At 32.1% G+C, this 7500-nt stretch overlaps 1 protein-coding gene across 1 annotated transcript in view; it reads left to right on the top strand.

The window, feature by feature from the left end:
- Window positions 1-7500, top strand: part of LOC145242561 (uncharacterized) — a 277151-nt gene that overhangs the window by 127173 nt on the left and 142478 nt on the right. The gene's annotated exons all lie outside the window — the stretch shown is intronic.

Genomic DNA, 7500 nt, shown 5'->3' with positions numbered 1-7500 from the left:
TATATATATATATATATATATATATATATATATATACATACAAATATATATTACAATAGAAAAATCCGAGCATGAAAAGTAATATGGTTAAGCTTAAACATGGAAAAGTAAAGGACTAGTTGTTAAAACTGGAAAAGAAAAGGAAAGATATTCTAGTAAAAAATATAATAAATTTATAACTTAAAATATTGCAGCATTAAGAATTGATTATATAATGTTATGAATTGAATTTAAAAAAACTTCTTAATGCTGCAATATTTTAAATTATAAATTTATTATATTTTTTACTAAAATATCTTGTCGTTTCCTGTTCCAGTTTTAACAATTAGTCCTTTACTTTTCCACGTGTAAGCTTAACTATATTACTTTTCATGCTTGCATTTTTCTATTATAATATATGATTTTCCATGCTTCTAGTAAATTCACTTGTTCTTTGTTTAATTTCAGTCTTATTTTTTGGCTCCCATAAACATAACATACACATACGTAATAACAATGTACGGCACTCGTCTGCTTTCAATAAAATCCTCCCTATTATCTCCCTTTCATTCTCTCCGTTTCACGTATTACTCCTCTCTTCGCGAGAGCGGTGAATTGGTAGCAACAGTAGTCGCTGAAGCGACGTGATTGCTATGGAAACCAGTTATAAAAAACGTCGCTTACTTCCTTACGTTTTTTTTTTTTACGATTTTGAAATTCATTATAACTTTTGTTTTACTGAACGAAAATTGAAAAAAAGGTTTTCACAATATAGCTGAGAAGGTGATCTATAAACCTATGTTGATACACTGTAGTAATTACATTTCATTTTAAAGGATAGAAAAAAGTTATGAGCATTACAATTTTTAACTAAAGTGGTTTGAAATTAGGTCGAAAAATTGGTGAGCGGTTAAGCTTTAAAGCAGTTCTAAATGATTAAAACTGCCACTTAACCATATATTCAGAACACTACCGCCCGTGTTTGAATGATATATATATATATATATATATATATATATATATATATATATATATATATATATATATATATATATATATATATATATATATATATATATATATATATAAATGGACATTTTGAGTAAAATTATGTATAACTACAACAAAATTTATTGTTTGACAATTAGATAATTATTAAGTATTTTCCTTAACCCACGGATATTCATCGTCTCAAACAATGGCTCATCTCATCAGAAGAAATGTTAGAAAAATAGATATGGGCAATTTTGAAAATTGCTTATTAGCACATAGATTGGAAATTAAAATTGAGGTGATAGTGTGAAAAGGATATTCATTATTTCAACTTTGAATATCCTTTTTACACTATTCATAATCTAAATTCCACTCAACCTAAATAAGGGTTTTTGTTTTTAGGCGATTACGTGTTGACAAAAAAAACAAAACAATTATTTTAGAATTTAAAGCGGAGATAATAGTTTTGTATATAAATTTAACGTAAATGCAATTTTTTTTGAAAAGCCTTTTTTTTATTTTTTGACGACTAAACTCCTTAAAAAAAAAAATGCCAAATTCGGTATATTTGGTCTTAAAAAAACAATCTGACCATCCTGAAGTAAATCATCGTTTGACGTCTATTTTCATTAATAATTCATTTTCGACTTTATCGTTTTTCGTAATCTATGGATATTTTACCAATTTTTACATGGCAATTAAGTAGAGGCCATTGGTTTTATTTAAAATTTAATATTTTGATTTTTGATTTTCGTCCTCATTTCGAAAAAGCGTTAAATGTTGCGATAGTCGTTTCGAAATTGGTTTTTAGTGAAACATTTTTTTAGCACGTAAAAGATGCTATTGCTTATTAACGTCTCATCACGACGTTGACAGGTCATTTCACATTCGAGTTACTTTATTTTTGCTTGCAGAGCTCGTCTTGTTAAAGTTCGGTAAAATGACTCGATCATCAAAGTTATCCACGACGTCGAATTCTTTTTTTTTTTTTTTCGAAGACAATGCGTCGTACATTCTGCGTCAGCTGCTTTCGATTCCCAGTATATCATTATCATACACGCCGGCATCCACTCCTCAACCTGTTTACCGTCATCTGCTTTACGATGGTGTCTCCAATTTCACTGCTTTCTACATCAAAATGACATTTGCTGTTTGTTCGCCATGTAATAAATCGCTGTACACCTATTATAATCACTAGCCGCAAGGATCCGTATGACGTAGGAGTTTTAAGATGGTTGTCCTAATGCATTCTCAAGAGTAAATCTATGACTAATCATAACTTACCCGTATTAGCAAGTCCTGGGAACGTCAACCTGAAAGAACAGTTGGAAATAACTTATATACCATATATTACGACCATGTAATTCTTCCAGCCACCTACCTTGAAAATGCTGCTGTGAAACCTGACATAGTTATATATAGTCAGAGAGAGTAGCAACCTTGGTTGAAGTGAGTGTCCCTAATGATGGAGGTCTGAACAGAGCTGAAAGGGAGAAACAGATCAAATATCAAGGTCTCATGTATGATATGAAAAAAAACTGGAATCTTAGAGAGATATCAATCATACCAGTTATCATAGGTGCCACAGGGCTTATGAAGAAGAACCTGAAGTCCTACCTAACATATTTCTGGTAAACCAAGTGCAAAAGAGATCCAGACAATTGCACTTAAGGGAACAACGCGGATACTAAAAAGAGTTCTCGGCTGGTTTGAATAAAAAGCAGGGAACTGTTGGCAGCTTGTTTGGCTGCCCCATACACAATGTTACAATCTTCAAATGAAGAAAATTAAAAAAGAAAAAAAAAACAGGTTAGGGATCGCTAACTCTTTCGACCCCGAGGATCGAATCGTGTTACAATAACAGGTCACGGGCCGGACGAAGGTCATTAATGAAAAACGTAAGGAAAACCATATACGCAGACCCTAGTGAATCGAACTGTCTGAAATTATAATTAAAAGACCTACTAAGTAGTCAGAAAAACAAAACGAAAATCTTAAAATAAAAAAAAACACCTTCAAAAATTAGTTTTCTTCAAGGAAACTCAAAATACTTCAAAGGGAAAAATAAATCAACCGAAATGAAACGAATGAAATTATGACATGTATGTTTGAAACTGTTATTGAAAATTCTACAACAAACGAACTACACACACACAGACAAGCACAAAACACATATACACATACATAAACGTACAAAAATATTGCAAGCATATACACTTACGTAACAGTCACACATCCATGAGGCATAAAATAGAAAGCGGACTGAAACAACATTGTGCCTTTGAAAGTGTGATTTCGTTCTATTTGAAAACTGAAACATAATTTAGTTCTGAAATGGAACAACGTCATACTTTTCATTACAACAAATATATTTTAAAATATTGTACTGTTATTTCATTTTCTTCAATTCATTCATTTAGAAGGATTCTTACAATAAAGATGAAACGTTGATGGACATATAACTTGGTTTGTTCCTTTTTTATCTCGCTATCGTGTCTAATACTATTCCCATTGTCCCCCTCATATATATATATATATATATATATATATATATATATATATATATATATATATATATATATATATAAGTGAACGTGTCCGTGTATCTGTCTGTCTGTGTGTCTGCGTGTCTGTGTGTGTACATTTCCCTACGCAATAACTCTGTCAATTTTAGGTCTACAGACTCGAAATTTGATATACAGAAATGTGATCGATTTTCGGCCAGAAATTTTGCGATTATGAGGTCAAAGTTCAACGATTTGATCTTTTGAGCACTCTACCAAATTGGACATGGATATAACTTAATAACTTGATTTGAGCCCAACACAATAAATTTAAGGGGTCATAATAGGGGTCAAAGTAAAAAAAAATTGACCGTTTCTTTTGTTTGTCTTTTTGCTCGACATACACCTCCAAATACCCGGGCAACGCCGGGCAACGCCGGGCACCCATGCTAGTATATATATATATATATATATATATATATATATATATATATATAAGAAAAAGCACAATATAAATATATGTATACTAATGCACCCATAATTGACGTAATCTCCATATTAAATGAACGAGTAAATCTATATGCATCACTCTATATCGTTATATTATTGTTTCTTTTTCTTTTCTGTATATAAACTCCACCTCAATTGATGAGCTTTGTATTATCCTAATAAGTCTCCTTTTAAGGAATTTCTCTAATTCTTCTTGGTTCCCCCATATATATATATATATATATTCATCACTCATTTTTCTTAAATCAGCCCGGCCTTGACAGTCGTGTTTTAAAATCTCCCCATTTCTGTTTGCTACGCACAACTTATCTTTCTTTTAATAATATTATTTGAACTGTTTCCTTTTTCTCTTGTACCCATTTGGGAATTATTCCAAGGATTTCTGCCTTTCGTGTTACTTTGAACCATCTCCCAATAACGCGATTCCCTTGGATTGTACTTGTGGAAATGGAAATTTAATCAACTTTTCTGGATTTTACCGTTATTGGATATTTTACCCTTCACCAGACTATTCATTCAGGTGAAATCACTTTTTTCTTCACCCTATTCCCTCTGCTTAACTATTTGTTACCAAGTAAGATCTATGACTTACTTTTAGTCTCATTAAATACTTTTGCAAGAAAAATCCGATCCCGTACTTTGCTAATTTCTACCCTCTGATGAGAAGGAAAGTATTTCTTCGAAACTCCGCAGATTAATGACTATCAACTTATTTTGTGTTTCCTTTTTAAAATTAAATATGTGTTAACTCTTTTTCAAAGTGTTTTTAACATGGTTTATTAACTGCTTGTTCTTATATACATATGCATATACATATACATATATATATATATATATATATATATATATATATATATATATATATATATATATATATATATATATTAGTACCTTGAGGTGAATAGGAACATATATTAATTAATCGTGTGACAATATCAGCCAAAAAGAGAATAGCTCAATATACTTGATAGAGCAAATGGAATTTATAGTTTTTTTGTTTGTTAGTTTAAATTTCATTCAGAAAAAAACATATTTTTCAGAACATAAATTTATTGTTTGAATAAAAAATACAGTTAAGACGCATTGAATAAAAAACACTTTAACAATAAAACATTATGGAAAAACATTTCCCTTATAAGGAAAAGAAAACAAGCGAAAGTATTTTACCTATATCGCATCCTTGCAAAGTATTTTTCATACATGATGATGATTGCAACGTCTTGTCAGACGAGTGCTACTCCCTCAGACACTTAAAAGTCCATGAGCCCAAAAATGACTTCCATCGCCACGGGACCATTTTAATGCCTAAGAGTATCTATACACAGATGATGTTACAGAGTCTTAGCTATTACGACAGCTAAGTCTCTCTCTCGGTTCAAAATGTTGAGATCCAGCAACAAGCAAGAACAAGATAGCCAGCAACAAGTTAAACTGCAGACCATCTTAATGCGGGTAGTCGTCTACCGCTTTATGGTTTTTTAAATCAGAGATTTGCTTCTCCTAGAAAGGTTGCCTTCACCACAGCTTACGGGAGCCCTCTCCACTCCAACACACACATATATACACACAAACACACGCGGTGCTAGTTGGCCGTTGACCCCGAAAAAAGGGTTCATTCGCCCCTTTGGAAGGTCTTGTTTTTAATCCTTCAGAGAGACTAGCCACCTTCCTCACCAAACAAGTTTGGTGGGGGAACCAGTTTAGTCGCTGGTTACCCGATCATGAGCCAGGTAGTACTGGGTTACATGGTACCAGTAGCATATGACATGACCTGACACACATTTTTGTACATACATAAATACATATATATATATATATATATATATATATATATAAATATATGTATAAATAAATATATATGTGTGTGTGTGTGTGTGTGTGTGTGTGTGTGTGTGTGTGTGTGTGTGTGTGTGTGTGTGTATAATCTACGCCAAACAATACTTACTATAACTGAGATATAATGGGCTGTATTGATAATCGATCGGATTTCTAAGGAGCACCTTAAATAGGGAGATGTGCAGAATATATATTTACATAACATTTAAAATTCTGCAGGTTAATAAGGCAGGGTTAATAGGGAATAGGAAAGGGATTCCAAAGGCAAGCGACACAAGGAAAAAGTTATTAGAGGATAAGGTTTTCTTGGGTTGTCATCCTCTTCCAAAGTTTACGTCATATGTGTATTACAAGTTTAAAGGAATTCGTTAATCGCTCTATTTGTGTTCGCGTGTCTAAAGCAACAGCTAGCGTGCAACGCTCTTCTCGGTAGGAGATCGTCACGTTTAGAAGAAAGAAAGACGTAGATAAAAGAAAGTTATAAGGAAGTAAAACAAATAAGGAAATGAACACAGAAGAAGGGATATATAAAAGAGAAACGCAAAAAGTAGACGAAAGGTTATACACAATCTATATATCTATAAAAGTGAAAATGTCTCTCTGTCTGTCTGTGTACATTTTCCTACACAAATAACTCTTTCAATTTTCGGTCTACAGGCTCGAAATTTGGTATAAGGGGTATTGAGATTTGGGAAAATATTTTTAATTGGTTTTCGGACAGAAATTTGTCTGTTAATGGGTCAACGTTCAACGATCTGACCTTTGAGAACTCTACCAAACTCCTCCGCCAATTTTGGGTCTAATCACTTGAAATTTTAGATATAGATTACTTGGACAGGGATCTAACTTTATACTTCTATTTGAGCCCAAAACAATAAATGCTAAGGGTCAAAATTGGGGTCAAAGTTAAAAAAAAAAAATGACATCGACGGTCTCTACCAACTTTTCTCTATGGTAGTTAAGGAAGACTATTATATAGAAAGGCATTACCGTACATATTCACACTTTTTAATGTATATATAGGCACGTAACGTTATGAACAGTACATAGGGCCCGAGCAAAGCCGGGCGGAACAGCTAGTTTAAGAAAAAAAAAGAAAAAAATGTAAAAGGTGAGGGAGGAAACATAGAAGTAAAAATTCGGATGACGGAATGAAAGAAAGGAATAACAAATGAAGGAGAATGAATGAATGAAGGAAGGAAGCATAATAAGATAGAAAGACTGGAAGAAAAAAAGAACAAATCAACTAAGGAGAAAGAAATACGTGAAGGTGAGAAAAGATGAAGAAAGGAAAAAAAATTGAAGTATGAATTAAAAAGATTGAAGGAAGAAAAGAAAAATAAGAAATAAGTAAAGAAAGTCTAAAGAAAAGAGCAAGGGAAAATAGCCGGGGGACGGGGGGAAAGAACTTGAAATAGAATGACGAAAGAATAAAAAACAAGAAAGAAATAAAAGATAAAACAAGAAAGAAAAAAATAATGCCGGGGAAATAATTTAAAAAAAAAATCAAAGAAAATTTTTAAAAAAGAAGAAAAGAAAAAAAGAGAAGAAAAAAAGAAGGGAAAAGAAGAAAAGAAAAAATAAGATTTTTTTTTTTTTAAACAGTGATCACCATTTATCAAGGCCCGGAAGCCACTCAGGGATAAGGGTTATTGCAAGTACATTACGTTAGTGTGGA

Source organism: Euprymna scolopes, chromosome 21 (assembly GCF_053919585.1).
Source record: "Euprymna scolopes isolate OS-2025 chromosome 21, ASM5391958v1, whole genome shotgun sequence".
Taxonomy (NCBI): domain Eukaryota; kingdom Metazoa; phylum Mollusca; class Cephalopoda; order Sepiida; family Sepiolidae; genus Euprymna; species Euprymna scolopes.
The sequence above is the reverse complement of the archived record's forward strand: the minus strand, read 5'-3'. Positions and strand labels throughout refer to the sequence as shown.